General features: G+C 43.3%; 1 protein-coding gene across 11 annotated transcripts in view; it reads left to right on the top strand.

Moving 5' to 3' along the window:
• LOC110984498 (syntaxin-binding protein 5-like) overlaps window positions 1–19,227 on the top strand; it is a 73,218-nt gene that overhangs the window by 2,036 nt on the left and 51,955 nt on the right. The window lies entirely within an intron of this gene.

The following is a 19,227-nucleotide window of genomic DNA, read 5'->3' as shown; positions in this document are numbered from 1 at the left end:
TTATTTGTCCCCGGTGGAAATCCATCTTTGAAATAGAATTCCATTCTGTCGTACATAGTTTCCAAATGCATCGTCATTGATAAAATAATAAGAAAGGTCCTTCCACATTTTTGAAGCAATCTGTTGACGTGTTTGTGTGGTTTTGCCACTGTAAGGCAGACCTTGACCTGCTCAGTTGTAGCACAATGACTGTGGAAGTCGGTCAGCTGTCTGAAGTGGTCCATGTGATTGCCCTGTCATGAAAGGACAGAACAGAAAACCATTCAACCATATGACACCAGGGCATGCATGTAGGCCTACATGTGCCACTGTGCAGCGTTGTACAAGAACTGGTATTCAGTAGTATGCAGCCTAGTGCCTGGAGTTTGGGACTTTTGCTCAGAGGGTTGGGGGTTCGAATCCAGCAGCGGGTAACATATTGTGACCTCGGGCAAGTCACTTTACTTCTACTTGCCACTCTCAACGCAGGATTATAAACGGATACCTGTGAGGATGGAGGTCACAGATACACTGATACGGACTGCTGAAAGTGGTCTCATGGCCTGACTAACAGGGGTAGTAATCATTGCAACATGCCGTAATCAGCATCACTGTTTGATGTTAATTTTGTGAATTGTTGTCTATCCAATCACAGATCACAATCCCCAGTCATGCCAGTAGTCCTGTACATGTACATGTATGTCATGCTTTGCATTATAATGCAGTACTGTACTGTCATTGCCTTACACCTGTTCTCACCCCTTGCTACTTGACAAGCATGCTGCTTGTACATGTATTTGTACAGTAGGGTGATATTTCAGAGGGGGCATGGGGGTACACACATTTTTTTTCTGTGGGCATTCAAAGCAAATCAACTGTGGCTTGTACACATATCTGCTGACTGCATGCATAAATCCATGGAAGTCATACCGGTACATGTATGTACATTTCAAAAGTTTCAAATGGGTGGGGGACACCTGGATTTGGGGCACTGACTTCGGGGAGAGCGTGTTCCTTCTGTGCCCCCTTCCCCCACACTGCAATCTTCAGCACAGGCTGCGTCTTGTCAGTCCTCTCAGCAATGAACAGCTCCAGATCTTGCGAGCATCTCCACATGACTGTAAACACTTGAGAAGCATGTACTTGCTGTACGTACATGTAGACCATTTACCATGATGAGACCCAGTCTGGAGTGTTTAAATCTTTGATAACCGCCACTTTTCTGAGGTCGAGTACCGGTATTTCCCTCTTCAGCGAGCGTAAAGCTGAATCAGCTTATTTTTTTAGCTCAAAGTCCAGTTACAAATTGAATACATGTATTTATCTATTTTGCAGTCTGTGGGCTTTTACATTTTTGGTCCGGATCAGTGCATTTGCTGTTGACCCCTTCAACTCAAACCGCGGAATATTTTACAGTTATTTTATTTACTCCAGTTATGGTCATGTCCGTACATCCAAACAGCTATGCTCAAACCTGCCAGGGTGTGTGAAATAAATTATGTTACCATTGAAAGATGGAGAAACTGTTGGACTCATTATATATGCAGATTTAGTGCTGAATTATGCGCACATTGTTTACAGTGGTTACCTACATGTACGTGTATATCAACAAGGTCAAATGGTTCGCTCAGTGCCGTGCATGCATGTAGGCCTGCTGTACTGTTCTGGCATTTTACACCGTAAAGCCGCACAGCTGTTGCGTTTGGAAGTGCCTGGATGGACTTGCCGTAAATTTGTTCCAGGGATTCTGTGCCTGTACGATATATGCTAATCACATGCAGTTGTTTGCTCAAATTCAGAACGAGGTTGCATCGCAGGTTTGCCCCTTACCTAAGCTTGATAAAGGTCGGTGACCTCATTTGATGCAATTTGTCAACGTCAACGGTGGCTCACTAAATAAGCGTTATTCTGGTCAAGATTGACATTTTAACAAGAATGTTAAAAGTGTATGCAGTGTTACAAGTTTGCATTTCCATGAAATGATTTTTGATGAGGATTTGCAGCTTTTCAAGGTGGAGGTAGTGCTAAGTAAACGAGATAGGTTTGCGGGAGCACCATGGATATATCTCTTTTTGAGTTTGCAGGGTTCTGAAAAGAACCGGTGGTACTCAACTTTTCAGACCATATGCTCTGTCCGTCGTCAGGAGAATGATGTTTCATTCGTAATGATGGGACAGTGCCAATTTGCCAAATCCATTGCATGTGTCATTCATGTTGAACTGCTTGAGAACAGTCAAAGGGCATCATAGCATGCACTTGAAATATTGAGAACTCATGCAGACATCGCCACATAAAGGTGTAGATGGAGCGGATAGTTTTCAGCCCTATGAAAAGAAAAACCAACAAAAAATACCGTCCGAAAGCTTACTTTGTAGTAACCTCCCTGTGAAGTTTCTCTGTCAGGTGTGCTGTCATTTCATTGAAAAAAATACATTCAGAAATTAATAAATAAAAGAAGGTGATTTCCCAAGACATGTCGAGTTTGGAAATTTCAGGGAATCCAAATGGATACATTAACCTTGGGGGGCACACGTTTTGGCAAGTTGTGATCACCCTACTGGTTTGTGGGCATTTTACATGTATGACCTGTGTTCTGATCTTCAATTGGTTTGCTGCATTTCAAAATGTGAAATTAGTACCAACCTTTGATGGAGGCGTGGAACCATAACATGTACTGGTACATTGCATTTTTCTCAAAATAGACAGCTTTCACAGAGCTGTATCCTCATTGGCTCAGCTGCTAAGTGCCCATGTTCAAGATTTTGAGCAATTCCGTTGCTTTGAGCCAAAAATAGTCACATACATGTATGACAAATGATCCATTATGCCTTTAAAGTGCAATCAGCCTCCCGCATGGTGCCCACAACACCGCAGCCCCCCTCCCAACGGATTCATAATAATGACATGTCGTCTCGTCTTTGGCATGCCGATTAAACTGCCATAATCGGATTGCGTGCTCTGTACCGTGAACAACTATCTTATCTTTTGATTGTTTGAAGGTTGTTGTTTTATTGGCCCGCTGTACACGATGTCGAGGGTGATTAAGGCACCAATGCAGGTGTTGGGCCTCTCCCTAATGCTGCTCAGTTTCATTAACGTCCCCCTGAATACTTGCAGTTTGAGAAATGTTAATAAAGTTGCAAGGCCTGTGTCCAAAATTTTCGTGTCCCTGTGTTTGACATGGAAACATCACCCGGAATTGTTTTCAAGCTACCGTATTACTGTTTGTTTGGCAGGTAATTTGCATTTATTCATCACTCCTGGAAATTAGAAAATGTGTTCTGAACTTACAAAATGATATGTCCGATGTAACAGGGACACGAAAAAAACAGACCCCTCATTTCTGGAATTACCCACAACAAAAAAGAACTGGTCATAGTGTGCAGGGATTTTACTTTATTTCCAGACGGGATACCTGTACATGTACATTGTATGTAGCAGTTGTCATATTTTTTGAAGAGCCTTGCACTTCATCTGACAGCCAAGGACACAACTCTCAATAGATTGCCTCCTTTGCCTCCCATGGATGACGCATGGCACAGGATTGTTTTTTCCATTTCAAAATACATTTATTTTGTCAAGAGGAACACTCTACGTGTCCCCCCCTCCTCTCCCGTAGTTACGCCCCTGGTTGTAGTGAATTGTAGTAGGGAGGAAAGTTCTGGAGGAAGGGGACCTCCCCCAAAGGAGCTTTTTTTTTTTTTGAAATGAAAGGCTTTTTAACCGTATCAATTCAAATTCTCATCCGAGAGTGTACAAAAAGCCCGGTAATTTAGCCACAACCCTCAGAGGGACCAGAAAAGGTAAAATGAAGCCTTTCCAACTAGTATTTGCCTCCCAAAACAGTTTTGGTCCGCCTTACGAGTACCTTGATCCCCATCACTATAGTACATGTAATGGCAATGCAATGTGCGAGAACTTTAGATTTGAATAAAGTCTGGTACACTGAGTTATCTGATTGCACATATATGTAAATGTAACTATTTGAATTCCCCAGACTAAAAAACACTGTTGCTATGCTTCATGATTCGGGGCAAGCTTTTGCGTAGCCATCACCATCTCTGGAACGGACTGGTTCCTTTGTACCGTTCTTATCCATTGAGTGTGTTGGTGAAAGGTTGTAACTACTCGTAAGCGAAAGCTTGCCCCAAATCACAAGGTACTGGTTTCCGCTCTTTGCAGGCTGCCACCATAGGCATGCAGAGCTTCGAACTGGCACTTTGTGCAATTAATCAAGTCAGAATCACTTTGTCTAGTCGCATTGTATAAGAACCAATGCAAACATGTACATACATGTACATACTTACAAGTACATACATGTACATGTACATGTACCGGCACATGTAAGTAACATACCGGGTACATGTACACTGTAGGCCTACTGGCTGTTTTTATTGTGTAAAGATATCGTATTTATGCTCTGCATGGCTGTCGTGGCAGTGTGCTAAGAGCGAATAGCAACAGTGTTCTTTGTACGGAGAATCCAAATTGTTAAGTGCACGTAAATTGAAAGAACTCAGTGCACCAGATTTTATTCTGTACCAGGAAGACATTTTGAGAATCAGATCTCAATCAGTTAGTTTATTCTGTGCAATGTTTTGATTCTCTGTGGCTTGGAAGATGTGGACGGATTTTGTGGAGTGGCCTGAGCTCTTTCCTGTTAGTCACGGTCACATGCTTCTCACTGAACTTTATTGTTTCCTAATTATGGAGCTGCTCACATTCTGGGTAGCTTCCTGTTATTGTTGGGGAAATGACTTTGCTTGAATTAACAAGAAATCACCGATACTCCCTAGCAGAAGTCGCACAAACTGTACATGTGAAACATACATGCATGGAACAGTCAAAATCAAAAGTTAAAATTTTGATTTGAGTTGGTGGGAAGGGAGGGGTTTAATAGCCCTCCTCCCATTTCTAGGACTAGCCCTGTCCATCCTAGAAGAGAGCATTAAGGACAAAGCAAGTGCCCTTTGTACAATACATGTACATGTACCATACCGGTACCATGCACTGTGTACCGGGGTACATGTACGTGTACATGCACCTGTACATATGCATTTCTGTATTCACTGTATGTACTGTTATGTAACGTACATTTACCGGTTCATTTACATGTACATTATATGCATACTGATGTACACACTACAGGTAAGTACAAGCACATGTACATACATTTAGGTACATGTACATGTTCATACATGTTTTGTACGGTACATGTAATGTCTAGTGCACCCATCATCTGACGTGGTTGTGTATGGTACACATGTATGTGTATACATGTACATTATTTCTCGCAGTTCCAGGAAATGATGAAATTTGATGGTAGTGAGGCTGTCTCCTAAAGGTTTTTTTCCATTGGGCACCATCTTTGATATATATGAAATAATGCCCACATTGCACATTGTCAATGGTTAAGGCTTCAGTTATACCATTTAGCCTGCCATACTGAGGAGCCATAGCCTTGAGGCAATACCATCCCGTTTGGGCAAAGCTTGATGACAGCAAAGAAGTGGCATCCAAGTGGCTTTTTTTTGCCACCTGGGAAATGTGTGACATCGGTGTGAAAAAGGATCTATTCCTGTGTTACTGCGGCGTTCACTGTGTCAGACCAAAAGTGGCACCCGGCCACGGGTCTGTCCCATCACGCTCCTGTTTAATTAATGACCATTGTGTTGATGATGCCTGGTGCGTGATATTACGCCTGCATTGTGAGCCCCAGTTTCTGGTAATGGCGCTCATAGCTTAATTGATTCGGCGTGCATTGTACCAATTAATTAAAGTATTCTACAAACACAGAATGGCCTGATTTGCATATTAGACTTGTTCAAGTCTCTGAAAAAGAAGTCAGACTTTTTTGAGGGTTGCAAATTTACTCTAGTTAGATTTTAAGTAAAGAGATAGGATGCCATAAACGGGCCAGTATTTTTTATTTTTTGCTTCAAGACGGATTTCTGTTGATGGTTTCTGTGACCGTTCCCCTTCATTCTGCATGAAGCCAACCCCCCAAAAGCTTTGTGGGTAATTCCAGAAATCAGGGGTCCAAAAGTGTGACATAATTGTTTCCCTGTTACATCTGACCTTTGTTATTTGACACGGAAATATCACCAGAATTGATTTCAAACTAGTAGTATTTGTTTGGCAGGTCATTTGCATTAATTCATCACTCTTGGAAATAAGAAATGTGTTATGAACTGACAAAATCATATGTTAGATGTAACAGGGACACGAAAAAAAATGGACCACTGGAATTACCCACGTATATGTATAAACACAGCCTGTTTTATAAGTACCTGTTTGGTGCATACTTGTAGGTCCACACAAAGATACTCATAGCAAGGTTGGCACATATATGTATGTACCTACATGTACATGTACCCCCGGTACCTACATATACCCCTGGTACCTACATGTACCCCCGGTACCTACATGTACATATACCCTCTGTACCTACATGTACATATACCCTCTGTACCTACATATACCCTCTGTACCTACATATACCCCCAGTACCTACCGTACATGTACATATACCCCCTGTACCTACAGTACATATACCCCCGGTACCTACAGGTACACGTACATACATGTATACCCCCTGTACCTACATATACCCCCGGTACCTACCGTACATGTACATATACCCCCGATACCTACATATACCCTCAGTACCTACATGTACCCCTAGGTACCTACATATACCCCTGGTGCCGGTACCTACATGTACCATACATCATGGAATTTCCTTTCTTGCATAATTTCCCCTGTTGCCACATCTGATGAGTCAAACTCATCATGATTCCATCAGTATGACAAATTGCTTACTATTCTGGGAGGGCAAAAATGAGAAGGAATTTACTCAGCGTACTCATCAAGGGCTGACCTTTGACCCATGCGTAAGCAGATTCAACACTTATGCAAGTAGATACGGGTAGAAATGTACTTTGAATTCTGTATTTGTTGGCATTTTGTACATTCCAATTAAAGGGCACTCAGAAACAGTCAACTTTTGTAGTGGTTCATTCAGAGAACTACTGTACCGTTACATGTACATATACATGTACTTACAGCATTGCATATACATGTACGTCAATGGAAGTGGAATGCAGTAAATACCGAGCTGACACTTGGGCCGTTTTCCAATACTCAACTTCGTCTCCGTGGCATCTCAGACTTCGTTCCCAAAACCAATCCCTGATTGTGGATTACTGTAATTTTTGGCTTTCTTGCATCTTATTTGATGTTCTGTGGCACTGTTAGACTGATTACTGCGCTTACAGCTCCAAAGTCAGCTGGCAAGAAAACAGTTGAAGCCTGGGACAAAGCTAAAGTTGAGTATTTGAAAAGGGCCCTGGAATCCACAATGCTTCCAGACTAAAAGGACATTCAGCTTACAGAAAACATCCATCACTAAAAAAGGATTGATTAAAAACAGCAAAACTAATCTACCAGTGCCTTCCCCAATATGGACCATTTTCCCCGGGTCGTTAACATACCGTAGACATGTTGCAGTACATGATTACAATTTGTACATAACCTCTTAAAATTGGACGCAAATAAATTAAAATGATAGAGAATCACAAGGCAAAGTACATGGATGTGTTGTTTGTGCCTCATGAATCAAAATAGTCATTTATCCCTACATTGGTACATGTAAAAAAGTCCACTGCAGCTATTTAAATATAGTACCAAGTAGTAAAAGTACTGCTTGAAATACTAAATGAAAGTGTGATCAAAATGAAGTATGATCTTAGAAAGTAATAGGACAACTGCATTGACGTAAAATCTAACACCTTGTAGGAACTGCGCAGTGCAAGAGTAATATGTAGAAACCTTTTTTTTCCCATATGGTATATTGTCTCCAGTGGATCTTGAAGAGACTCTGTATGGGGTTTCCAATATTCAGCTTGAAATCTCCATCTCAGGCTTTGCCTGATTGTGAACCCCCTGACGTTGCCATTCTTCGCTCAGTAATGAGTAAATGGAGCGACACCAGACTACATGAAGCAGGGTCAAATACTGCAGTATTTCTGTGCAAGTGGAATGCTGTAGGCTTAGCTTCAGGGAGTGGTTATAGAGATGAATCCTGAGATATGAAGCTGGGTAGGGGAAAAGTACTCGTACTTGTTTACTGTGAGGCACAAAATTGCTCACTGAGCAGCTCTTCAAATCTGCCGGGTACGTGTACATGCACTTGTATGTGAAGGCATTTGAAAATCTTTGATTGTTTGAAAATCTTTTAGAACGATGTTTTCTGCATTCCACGGGTTTCCCAAACTCCAGAAAGAAGCTGATTCTCCTCTTGTATGTGCACCCACTCCTCCTGCTGGCATCATCCCCCAACCTGTCTCTCCTCTCCAACCCCCTCCCCTCCCGCCCCAGGCAAGAATGCCTCCCACACCTGTAAGGGCAAGAAAGGCTTTCACCCGTAAGTGATTACCCATAATGCAATTACACAGATGTGCTTTCAGGCCGGAAGGGATGCGGATACATGCACAATAACAACATCGCAGCCAGCAGTGGAAAGGGAATGGGGAGGGCTGGTTCACTTGAAGCTCGGCAGAAGATGCCAGGTCACTCCAGAATCCATCCGGTGTAACCCCTTGTGTTGTTATGGATGAGATGTACTGCACATGTACCGGTGTACATGTGCATAATACTATGACATGTATCCAGTCAGCCCACTGTCTGAAGAGTGAAACTCCCCTGAACCTTATTGAAACCAGAGAAGAGAGATGATGAAGTGACTTCTTATTCGAGCTCCCTCAAACTTCTGAGGGCACGTAGAAGTTGCCCCGTTGCAAATCATCTGATTCCAAACGCGCTTCTGTAGTCGACCGTGCAAAATGTCGCCCTTCAGGAAAAACATTTGGGCACATGAATTAATTGCTTTGTTTACCCCGGGTTAAATTTGCATGCACCGCAAACGTGCATCTGCCCGGTACATTCATATAATCTCAAATGCCTGCCCGAGCCGCATTGTCGTTTTTAAAACAGATTCCAATTATATCGCATTGTCATTTTGACCATACAGCACACGTCGGCATTTGCGGTGCACCTGTACACGTACATGGACTACACGTAGAAATGCCCCGCACTCTCCGATAATGTCAAATGTCGGTTCTGGAGGGGGATTTTTAAATCTGATGCAATAGTTGCAGTGTAGTCTGCCACATACGGCGGACGTCGTATTAAGTTTGAGAACTTCAACTCGGTCGCAGCTGAGTCGTAAATCCCACCCGTTACCTCTTGTATCACGAACGCTTAACGTTGGTCCAAGTCCCACGTAAACCAGCCACCAAGCGAAAGAGATAAAGAAACAAGAGGTGCAAAAGAGAAGAAAAGAAGGGAGAAAAAAAAAAGGCAATCCATTTTGCTGATGATAGCGTGTCATGGAAATCCCTCCTTGTGGCTTATGTTCTCAGTGGATACCGCGGGCCGGTCCTGAACGTCAAGCGATCGAGCCGTTTCCATGGCAACGCTGGGAAGTATGCCACGGGGCCCCCTTGGCATCATGGAGGAATTGAGGTCATTGCCTCAGCTTTGGAGTGAAAAAAAATGAATGAAATGAAAGGAAGATGCCGAATAAGAAAGAGAAACAAAACAAGAGGGATAGCCTGGGATTGGGGGAGGGGATTCAGATGTCAAACTTAATATGGGGGGGGACAAAACTGTCGCTGGTTTTCATCGTCAAGTTCCACAGTCCATCAGCCAATGATAGAATGTATCAATGTTAGCTGCTGTTTTAGTCGGGCCCAGAATTTGGTTGGTTTTATTGTCCACTGATGAGTGATTCTCGTGAGTACTTGCTACTCGTCTCAAAGGGGTATCTTGTTCAGGCTAGAACAGGTGTTAACTCGGTATTATCAAATTTGGTTTCCCTTTGTGGCAGTGTTTGAAACTGTGGGGTTTTCTTAGAAATTGTGACTAGTCCCATTTTAGATTTGTATATGGTAAGTGTCCACCCTCAGCACTTGCCAAAGCAGTGACAAGGTCAGTTTGCACTTGTCAGGTCACGTACATTCACCTACTGTACATGTACATGTAAGCCTGTAAGTGGGTAACAAGGTGGTGAAATGTGATGCCAACAGCTTCTGAAAATTCGGATCAAAATTGGATTACAGGGGCACTAATATGCCATTAAAGTTGCGTTGTTTTGTGGACTTTTGATGGTACGTTGTACCACAGCCCAACATATAAAAGCTCCCTCACAGGGATAATGGCCACTGGGAATATCTGAAACTGTCAAATCTCTCAGTGTACACATGTACTGGTATGTACATGTGCTTCAACCTGTACGTACATGTACATGTGCTTCAACCTGTACGTACATGTACATGTGCCTCAACCCGTACGTACATGTACATGTGCCTCAACCCGTACGTACATGTACATGTGCTTCAACCTGTATGTACATGTACATGTGAACCTGTACATGTACTGTACCGGTGTTCTGGAGTTTTTAACATGATGTACATTTTTAATGATAACAGGATGGCCATACATGTACATGTATTAGGCTGTGTCTGAATTACTTGGCTACGGCCTGAAATAATGTACAAGTCTATTGGTAGTGTCCTTAGCCGGTTCCCATAGGGTTATGTGTAATTTCAAGCCGCAGCCGAGTGTTGGGAAGTTACATGTACATGGGTCTGAATCATGAGTAGGTACATGTAGGGTTATTTTGCCTTCAAATGAGCTGTAAAAGAACAGTGGAGGTGTACTCATAAACTAAAGATCTTCTCATGAGGAATGAAAAACATTTTTAAACATTTTTATTCCTTCGTGGTTGGAGAGATCAAGCTATGTGTGCACTTGCATGTACATGTACTTGTCAGGAATTTATAGCATGCAGAATTGTTTGGTCGTACATGTAGCTCTGCACGTGTATGTGTAATACTGAACTAAGTCCTACTATAGGCTGAAAATATTGTTTAGCAAGATTTTGGGCTAGCAAAAGTCAGCATAGAACTAGTCACAGAAAATACAGGTCACATGACAGTTTGCTTGCTGACCTATTTTGCTATTAAGCGAGTACAATGTATTAGCCAATTTTTGGTTCCTGGCCATTATGCGTGTTGCGTTTCAATGCTGCTGCCTTTGTTTTGCAAAGGCCTGTTCAAAATCAGCCTGGTCCACCTCTAGGTGTTGAAATGGAGCTACATGTACATGTACACCTCCTGTGCTGCACAGCCGGCCAGTAAACAAGCACAGGCAAACAGTATGGTTGGAAACTGGCTTGAGCCCTCTGAGATGCATTCGTATGTGAGTGGCTAATTAGTATGCAACCAGGCAGAGCGGAGAACATGTACAGTACAGGCATATAGACTTCTGCTCACATACCCCGGTAGGGCTAGTCCTTTGATCTCCATCCGTGTACCTGTAGTCTCCTCCCCTGATGTACCCTTCACATGTCCCCTCCAGCCAACCTTTGACCTTTTTCTTTTGGAAAACAATGTGCTTGGTTTCCTTTCCCCTTCTTCCGTCCCCCCCTCCCTTCCATCTTCCACCCCCCCACCCTGATTTAATAGATAAAACAGGGGTGGAGCCATTTCAAACAGCCCTGCAAAGCCTGAGCGGCCGTCTGATGTGTGTACACGTAGCGCGGAGCAAATAATTAGGATTTACCAGCAGACATAATCTACACTGCAGTCCATGGCTGCCCTTCCGTCCATACGGCCCGTCCTGGCCGGCTGGCCGGCTGGCTGGCTGGGGATCTGGTGCTAGCTGGGCGTGCAGCCTGAGTGCAAAGATGTACCTACATGCACATGCTGCACAGCCTCTGGAGTGTGTGTGTGTGCGCGCTGTGTCTGTGTGACGGATGGCTGCCTTAAATGTCAGGGGTCGCGACCTGGCAGATAGCTGGAGAAATAGGCTAGACCTAATCCTGTGTAATCGTGGCTGAGACAAGGGGCGAATCTCTTGTGTCAGAACTGGCCTAGCGCTTGGCCTGTCAGTGTTCACTTTTGGAATTTTGTTTTGTTCTTTTATTTCATCTGTTCTGTTTCTCCGTGTTTATTGTCAGCTTGTGCATTTTTAATGGCCCAGACGTGTCTGTTTTTCGGCGGTATTGTTTCTTGTTTGGCTGCCCCAGTTCGGCCTCGTTGTGGCTTGTCGCGGCCAGCGTTACCGAGGGACCTTTGAGGGCGTTTGCTTTCATGCTTGGAGTAAATAAAAGATAATGAGTCGGTGAATTTTGCCACCTTGTTTGGCAGGATAAATTAATGCGTGGGGCTTACACTGACGCTTACATATTGGATCCTTAAATTAATTTTTGTTGTTGAAATTCTTTTCACCAGTCAATGTAACCATTGGAGACTTCATTCTGGTGTTAATCCCAAGTTGTTATAAATATGGCATCACTTATAGAAAGTGTCCTTATACTGGTGAAATACTGCTTCCAGACATGCAATCTAGTACTGATGTCTTGCTTTGGGGAAGAATTCTGTAAATGATGTAAAATGATTATTTATCTGTATAAACTGTGAAGTTTTAGAACAGAAAATCAATATTTATCATAATATTTTTTTACTGCAAAAAAAAAGATGGCTTCATCATATGCCATGCATAATTGCATATGATCAATTTTTTGTTTAGTGATTTACCAAATGCCAATATCTGTCCATATGTGACACATACAGGCGTGTGTCAAAACTTCAGCCCTACGTCAAATCAGTTTGATGTGTGCATGTAGGTTTTCAAGACGTTTACAAAAATGAATAATTTCTTGATCAAAATATGGACCACACATTTACATGTACCGGTACCCGAGTCAAGTGTCCTAATAAACCAGTCGGTTCCATGGTGGGGTGTAATGGGGTGGGGTGATGCCAGTGGGTGAACTCATATGGAAGAGATGCGACGTGACTGTCTCAATTGTTGGAACCAAAATGGTGGATTATGCATCAATGCACATTGCCAATGTGCATACAATAGTTTCATGCTGTGCTGCACACTTACATGTAGCAACCAGCCATTTTGGTTCCAAAGTGTGAAGTTGGCGCTACTCTGTCTGGTCCCAGCCTTTCGGGTTGCCAGAAAACGTCTGTGCATGTCGGCCTGCAGGCTTCAATGCTGGGATCAGTACCGGCCTCCAAATTGGCCCACATTCTGCATAAGAAATTAGAGGGGCATAACATCAGCATTTCCTCGACATGTATGTGCACACATGCAGAGATGCATGTTTGTGGAATTGTGTGTGCCCTACTGTGGGTGTCTTGGAATTCACATTGACCATGTTGACCCCCATGTTGGGGGGGAGACGTGTCAACCTAATGAAATCCCTTATGCATTCCTGAATATAGTAAATGTACCTGTGTACATGGACAGGTTGTACATGTTCATGTACAGGTAGCATGGCTGCTCCCTACGCTGCCCCAGACATACATGTACAGGTCCAGACACAATACAATCCATGAATCTGTCCGTCAATCTTCCTCTCAGATCTGATGGAAAATTGCCGGTCCACTTGATGTACACTGTACATCCAAAATTTACGTTGCAAAAATTCATGAACAAAAGGTAAACAGAACCCTACCATGCCACGCATGTGTGTACAAGTGGTGCATGCATGTACATGTAGCATGCACCGACAGTACAGAATGTAAGTTTCACCATCAACCCTATCGGTATGCACAGTACAATTCGTCGATGATTTATCGACATGTATTTAAAATTACAGCAACCTCCCCTCCCCCCCGCCCGCCACTGGCATGCTGCGTCATATTAATGCGGGCCTATAGTACGTGCACACACATGCATGTGCTTGTACCAGGACATACGGGCACATGTACGTGCGTACCGCACACTGCGTCCGGCTGTCATATTTGCATCGCTAATTAGTGTCTCGGAATCCATGGCTGTGTACCTGACACCTATGCTTGTGTACCTGTGCATGTGAGGGAGCATGCCGTCTGCACCCTGAGCGAGATGCCACTTGCAAATGGGGGGCAACGTGTGTGTATATGTATTTGAAGGCTTTCTCTTCGCGGATATTGAAGCACCCTGGATGTGCAATATTGTTTGTACCCGTACATGTACATGTGTAGCATATGGGTAATTCCAGAAATTAGGGGTCCAGAAGTGTGACATTTTTTTGTCCCTGTTACATCTGACCTTTGTTACCGGTATTTGACATGGAAATATCATCGGAATTGATTTCAAACTGCATGTAGTAGTATTTGTTTGGCAGGTAATTTGCATTAATTCATCACTCTTGGAAATTAGAAAATGTGTTCTGCACTTACAAAATTCCAAGTCAAATGTGACAGGGATTTCAAAAAAAAGTGACCTCTAATTTTTGGAATTACCCATATACGTAATTACCCATGTACATTGTGCATAACCTGTGTCATTGTGGAAATTGGTAGCATGAGAGCTTACTTTACTCAAATTTGCATAAGGATGACTGTTAGTCAAAATAGGGGTGTGCCTTTTTTGGACGCATAACCTGCTGAATGTTGCCACATGGATACGACCCGCATCGGGTTTACGACTTGGTGGCTGGTCGCGTACGACATTGGCACGTTGAAAGCCATTTGTCACTTCTTTGGACCGTGGTGTTTATCTGTTCTGATCAAAGTGCACACCTCGAACGGCAGTGGAAAACGAGAGAGCACTTTGTTTCTTGGAACATGCTTAGAATGGCCATCATGTTGTGCTGGATTAGCAGGTGTCTTAGCCGGATCCCTCTGTGTGCCCTCTTGGCCGACTGGGAGAGCAATTAATCTGACTTTAATTGTTTTTAAATGACCTGGACTGATCTCGAATGTCAACTGCCTGGTGCTCCACTGACCCTGTTTACCTGAAATTCCCGGAATATGGTCAATCATAACCTGTCAGTTGACATGAGCATTGTACCTAGTGTTAGCAGGATTTGTTTACATGCACTCGACAAATTTGTACAGTCCTATATTTCATTTGGGGTTTTCCTGGAAATGCTTTTGACCGTTGAGTTCAGTGGAGGGCCATTTAGTGCTTCGATGGAAAACTAATTAAACTCCACTCACGGGAACAAATATGGGCCTTAATGATGGGCTTAATGCAAGGGTTGCATGTGACTTCTTTTTTAAGACCTTGCTGTAACAGTACATATGCACATGCAATGCACATGTGCTCATAGAACATGGTGTGCTCAAGTCGGATAACACCGGGGGGGGTCTTTTTGCCAGCCTCCATGGTTGTGTATTGTTACATATTGTTACATGTGTATACATGTACATGTACCAATGTAAGTACATGTAGGTCTGCATGTTAGTTTACTGGATTGTAATGAAGAATGCATGCCTGTACTTCTTGTAAATTGCATGTACTGGTATGCACAATTCAACATGTACATGTGAGTTCAAAATGGAATTATTTGAAATGCGGTTTTTCTTTACGTGTGAATTTATTGTAAATTCTTGTGAATAAATGTTCAAACAATTCAGTGGTCAAACTTCCATGAAATCTTAAACAGTTAGAAAAGTACATACTGGTAGTCATTTCCATCTTGAGTGCTTGTTCTCATAAAAGTCATGTGATTTGCAATACTTGTTTCCAAACTGCAACAACTCAGTATTTGTCCCAAAGTGTTTCAGCACTTGGTTTAATTGCCGTGATTTGCCCTCCCTGTTGGTTGCTTAGAGTTTCACTCCGTGTTTCCGTGGCCCAGTTCTGGAAACCTCAAGGTGGACGGATTATGGAAGCCCTTCCCAAGTTCAACCAAGTTCACCCAGGCAATTTTGCATCCCATCTGAGCAAACGCCACTCCAACCCTCTGATTGTCACTGAGATGATGGAGCAGGGCCCCAAGTCCAGGGCATCGCTTTCTTGGAATACCTAGGCCCTCGTGAGACACCTTCCCCTCCAGGTGACTTCCAGGAATGACCAGGGTCTCTCTCTCTCTCTTGCCTCCCCGGCCTGCAGATTGCTTTGGTGATGGGTACCCAATGATAAACTCTCAGTGCCCGGAAGCGGCCTCCCCTCGGATGCGACCGAATTCTGGAATCGCCGCAGCTCATCAAATTTGAATGGACTTATTTCATTTGATCACTGATGATGGCGCGTGATAATGGTGTATACATGTACACCTTTAAGAAGAGACCTGGTTTTATTTTATAACCTACCTGTTCCGGTACAGTAATAAACAAAATGCCTTGAAGAGGACATAAATTAGCTTCATGCATGTTATCCACCGGTCTGGTCTCATTCTTTGTGGTTTGATCATTTGCCAAACCCACCTTCCCAAGGTCGGAATTTTTGTCCGAAAAGAAGGCACAAATTTCTTTTCATACCGATAATATTAAAATGGAGACACATTTCTCATGACCAAAGAATGCCTACAGAATAACTGATCTCAAAGTGCGAAGAGCTATTAAGAGCAAGGCTTGGTAGTCGGAATGGGAAATTGCATACTGGTGAAAGCCTCAACCACCGACCACAGGGGAACCAAGACGACATCCAAATCACTTGGCTATGGCTAGGCGTGACATGCATTCTTATGGAAGTCGCTTGCTAGTGGCTGGAGCCATTTCCCATAGATTTAAGTGTTACCAGCAGCCATATACAGGTACATGTAAAGCAGACAGGTCCAACATGTACACCCTCAAAAGCTCACCCGTGATATTTAGTGTAGGTCCTCCCCCCCCAAGCTGTTGCAGTGTGTATCAAATTGCATGAAATACTTAAAACAAAGCCACATACCTGTACATGTATGAGATCATATCTGATTTTTATTTATAGCTTTCCCCCTTTTGGTCAAGGAAACATAGCAGATGCACATGAACATAGCATAACAGTACATTTACATGGACCCGGCACATATACAAGTACTATGAGGCATTTTTCCAGGTAATGTAGCTGAGCTTGAAAGGACTGTGGTAGTTGTATTTTGGGGGAGAGGGGGTGCTTTATCTCAGCAGCGTTCTACTGATACCAGCCCTCAACCTCGGTATGCCTGGGACAGTCAGAATCAACGGTACAGTTGTACAGAACATGCAGTGAGACACTGGCAGTAGAGTTGCTATGTACACTCCTGGTTGAATCAATAGTGCACATGTCTGAAGGAGATAAGATACACATGTGCAGATAGGGAGGTTTAAAAACCCTCAGATTTCTTTTATTTAGATGGAAATCAATCGGCACAGATTGACTCTGCACTGACTGCGACCCTTCCGTCGAAGCACGGCTCAAAATGCGGAGGTGCAGAATGTACAGTGGCCACTTGTGTAATAGCATAGATTTGCTCAAATGATCAAAAGACCAGGGCCCAATTAAATTTCACGGCACTGCTTAGCATGCAATTTTACGCTAACGAAGGCTCCACATATTTCATGGAGACCGTAAGCAGTGAGCACAGCCAAGACCATGCTAACCTTGGAGGACAAATTTGGTTAAACTTAGCGATGTAACTCTCGATGCACGCGCAACCTTTCGCAGAATCGCGCTAAGCGACTCCATGAAATATTGCTTAAGGTTAGCAGATGTTTCTGCTGAAGTTAGCACGCCTTTTCTGCTAACTGTTAAGCAGTTCCATTAAAATTGGGCCCAGAGCAGGGAGAAAAGGCTACATGTACATGCACCAGTGTGCTTGAAGAGCAGGCGGGTAGTTCCAGAAATTAGGGGTCCATATTTTTCATGTCCCTGTCACATCTATTATTTGATTTTGTAAGTTCAGGGGCCAATTTCATAGAGCTGCTTAAGCACAGAATTTGCTTAAGCATGAAAAAAAGCTTGCTTAATAAACAAAGGTTACCAGCTGAAACTCTATGTGATTGTCATGCTAACCAAAAGACAGGTAAATACCATTCCAAAACAATATACATCACAAGAAGTTTTGGCTGGTAACCTGATTTGTCAAGCAAGGTTTTTTTCACACTTCAACAAGGTTTTCTCTTAAGCAGCGCCATGACATTGGCCCCATAACACATTTTCTAATTTCCAAGAGTGATGAATTAATGCGAATTACCTGCCAAGCAAATAGTAATCGTTTGAAAAAAATTCCGGTGATGTTTCCATGTCAAATAACAAAAGGTAAGATGTAACAGGGACACAAAAATGTCACACTTTTGGACCCCTAATCTCTGGAATTACCCATGTACATGTGGCACTAGTAAAAACCACTGTGTTGGACTACTTGTAACTCCTTGATGCTTGTTTTTTTGAGGCTCCTTAGTGCAGAAGTTAAGAGGAAGAATGTCAATACAAGAAGAAAGTACGGGTATCCGCCTCCAGCAGAAGCACCCCCTCTCCGGTGGATATCCGCCTCCAGCATTAGCACCCCCTCTCTGGTTGGAAAGAGCCGTGCTGGTCGGGAATGTTCATTTGGTTGGTCGGGCTGCCGCCATGATGGGCACATTTCTAGTGGTTCTTGACCCAGCAAAGTTCAGTTCCAACCAAAAGTGCCCTCTGTTGCTTAGAAAATAGCGCCCTCTCTTGGTCCCGCTCAAGGCCCATACGTTTTAGGCCACAGAGAGATGTACATGTACCGGTAGCAAGTACTGTAAGTGCAGGCACCGTAATGCACTGTGTATGGATGCAGACTTGACAGCCAGTCCCTCGTTCAATTCTTGTTCCACTCGTACACTGTACATGTAGTTCAAGTTCTTTATTTGTGTCCACATGTGGCCTTGGGAACCAAATTTCAAAGGACAATTGCATTAAGAGATGGAAAACAATCGACAAGTCTAAAAATCTCACAAAGGGCTGTTGAACGTAAACCAGTACGTAAATAAAATCTGGAGAAGCGAGGAAACTGGAACAGTGCAACAAATGGGGGCAGCACGCTCTGCAGGACTTGTTCACAAGTCTATTTTTTGGCAATTACGTACATGAACACACCGGTATGAACTGATGAAGAGATCCCTCCTGTCAGCAGTGTGCATTTCAAGTTGCCGTGGACCAAACTGTACGTTTAGTTTCTTTGACGGCCTTTTTTGTCTAAAAGTACGCATGTACTGGTACTCGTGTACCGGTGGCAGTCATTGACCTTTCAACGCGTTTGTTGAACACTGCCAGATACAATGCATAGATTGAGCTTGTTTAGATTTATGGGGAAAATGACATTGGAAATGTCAGTGCCTTTCTTGTAAAGCAGGATTCCAAACTCTTTCTTTTGTGATGTAAACTCGCTAGCTTGCCTCATTCCCTGTCTTTTCTCAGCCCCCACCCCAGATCTCTGTTTCTTCAATTTCTTGCTTTCCTTTCGTCGGTTCTTATCATCCGCCCTCCTTCCCTCCCTACCCCATCCCTCAGGGCCAGAGATCAATCGTA

This window comes from Acanthaster planci, linkage group LG15 (genome assembly GCF_054643075.1).
Source record: "Acanthaster planci isolate LZ-2023a linkage group LG15, COTS_SCS, whole genome shotgun sequence".
In the NCBI taxonomy this organism is placed as follows: Eukaryota; Metazoa; Echinodermata; class Asteroidea; order Valvatida; family Acanthasteridae; genus Acanthaster; species Acanthaster planci.
The sequence above is the reverse complement of the archived record's forward strand: the minus strand, read 5'-3'. Positions and strand labels throughout refer to the sequence as shown.